This window comes from Tupaia chinensis, unplaced genomic scaffold (genome assembly GCF_000334495.1).
Source record: "Tupaia chinensis unplaced genomic scaffold, TupChi_1.0 Scaffold148192_1, whole genome shotgun sequence".
Classification (NCBI taxonomy): Eukaryota; Metazoa; Chordata; class Mammalia; order Scandentia; family Tupaiidae; genus Tupaia; species Tupaia belangeri.
In genome coordinates, this window is record NW_006208042.1 from 58,259 (window position 1) to 61,250 (window position 2,992).

A 2,992-nucleotide genomic window follows, 5' to 3' on the forward strand; every position below is an offset into this window, starting at 1 on the left:
GCCCGCGCCTAGAAAAAAAAACTCTAAAAAAAAAAAAAAAAAAAAAAAAAAAAAGAAGAAGATAGTGCTTATCTACCAAAATAGCCTGTGTGTATAATATGAAAGTGGAGAAGAATTATCTTATGAAAGTATCACATATCCTGTATCATCACCATCCAGTAAAATGGGTGCAGTGAATAACAGATTTGTTTTCAAAATGATGGTTATATTGATCTGCCTGTAAAGTTCTCAGGGCACATCAGAGAAGCTTCATCTTGTTAAGGAATTTTCAGGTGAAACTGGTAATCAGAGGGATGAGCCTCAATCCTCTGGCACAGTTTTAAAAAGATGCTGAGGTAGGAACAGCCTTTTCCTATTCTCTTCACCTTGGTTTTTCTTTGTAAGAAACTTTCCATGAGTCCTAGATGGGCAAGATTCACAATGGTGACCAAGTCTACTTATGTAAGATAACCTAGTAATAAATTGGGGGTGATGTTATTATGACAAATTCTTACAGACTCGCCCTTTCTCCTTGAGAAGTAGGTTCTCCTTGAGAGGTAGATTCTCCTTGAGAGGTAGGTTTTCCTTGAGGATTAAGGCTGACAAGATCTTTGCTCCTGGACAGTCAACTCAATTCATTGAACTTGGCTTATGTAAAAGGTATGATTTTGATTATATGAGTAAAACTGTCTACCTCTCACCATCTGCCTTACTGGGGGAATATAACATCGTTATTTCTCAACTCTGCCTAACCCCTAGTGTTGTACTTCGACATGGCTCCCACTTTGGGGATGTTCTTAACATACCTCAGACAAAAGAAAATGACGGTTGCTATTCCCAGCAAAGATTTATGTCTTCGAAGTGTGTATTTGATCTGAGCCATGATCTCGAATTCTGTGGTTGAAGCTGTATCCCGTTCTTTGGAAAACTTTAATTAATGAGAATAATTCATAAATGTTAATTAAGGAGAATACTTACGTTAGAAATCTGGTTGTTAGGAAATGTTTAATACAGGAGGGAAACACTAAGTCATTGTATTCTACATAGTCACATTCAATAAATACAGAATGACTACAAATTGTAAAAAAGTAAGTTTTGAATGATATTATTTTCCTTGATAGTTTTTAAAAGTAAAGTCTAGACATATGATGTGTGTGAGGCTCCTTCTGGTTTCCTAAGGCTGAATGGGGCTAGGACGGTGTGCAGATAATGAAATTGAGAGGTGGGATTTCAAAACAATAGTAGCAGGAAAGTCTGAATCTTGTCCACAGCACAGTTTGCCTGGATCATAGGAGAAAAGAAACTACAAATCTAGATTTCCTCTAAGTGTGGGGAGAATATAGAAGTTGGCAAATAGAAACAAAGAAATCATTTAAAATCGTTGCATTGATACTGTAATACAGCAGAGAACATGATGGATAATAGGAAAATCAGAAGTCAGAGGTAAGTTTCCTAAACTAGGTCATTTATTAATAAATGACTTCTCACCTAGAAATAAAAGCAAGCATCAAACAGGCTTAAAAGACAAATAATTTAAAGAGTGATGATGTTCTGACGTAGAATGGGCCACCCATTACTTTGATGATCACATGTGATCTTGCAAAACTGTACTTTCTTCATAAGAATTCTAGGGAAGACTGTATATGAGTATTTTTACTGTTATACACACACACACACACATTTCAATTTGTTATCGGGTGTGTGCTTTCTGGAGAGAGAGAGACAGAGGGAGTTGAGTGAGGAATCACCTCCCGGGGGATGTTCATGCCACAATCCCTTCTCCTCAGTTCTCCTCTTAGGATTTTGGGCATGCATGCATACATACCCAGCGTATTTTTTCAAGTCCCCAGTCTGAACTTTGTACCAAACAGCCATGTGGGCTCTAGTCTCCTTAATCATCACACCACTGGTTGACCCTATATATGAATATTTTAAGACTTTCAAAATCTTTTTTAAATTGTGAAATTAGTTTAAATTTACAGAAGACTTTAAAAAAAAATACCAATAGTTTCATGTACTTTTCACCCAGCTTCTTCTAATATTGTATGTAACATGATATATTTATCAAAATGAAGAAAGGACTATTGACAGGATACCTACTAACTGCACCATAGTTTTTGAGCAGTGTTTCCACTAATATACTTTTTTTGTTCTAGGATTCTACCTAGAATACCATTTTCTACTTAATCATGACATCGTCTTAAATCTCTTGCAATCTGTGGCAGTTTCTGAGACTAACGTTAAAAATCTTGAAACTTTTGAAGAGTACTGGTCAGATATTTTGAACAATATTTCTCAGTTTAAGTTTGTCTAGTGTTTTCTCATGGTTTTACTATAGAATTGGGTTTATGGGAAAATGCTACAGAAATAAAATATATTCTTGTCACCTATCAGACAGATCACATTATTTTCCTATATGTTATTTACATTTATAATGATATAAATATATTATACATTGTTACTATTTGTCCTTTAAAAATATTACCTTTAAGAATAATACTGATAAAGTTTTCTTTTACCTTCATTATTCTATTTCAGATATGTTTTATTTCTTTGTATGGGTTAATTTCTGACATGTATCATATTTCTTTTGCCTGAAAAACTTACTTTAACAAAATTCACAGTTTTTTATCCTGCTCCCTAAAAATCTTATTCCATTGTTTTCTTGCTGGATTGGTACGTGATAAGAATTGATTCCTGCAGCCAGCAGGTGGTGTAGTGGTTACTCCTGCATGCTCGACTACAGTTTGAGTCCTGAACCAGTCCTGAACCTGGTAGCTTAAAACTCACGCCAGACATGTGTATTTATGCCCAAGATTCCTGGGGAAAATGGAGAAGGGACTGTGATGTGGCCATCCTCTCGGGGGGTGGGGGGTGGGGGTGATTTGTCATTTTCCCTCTCACCCTCTCTGACTCAGCCTCTCTCTCCTTCTCACTTTCTCTTGGCAAGTGCATGCACCCTAAAACAAAAACCTCTAAACAAAAAAAAAAAAAAGCAACCAACCGTTTAACA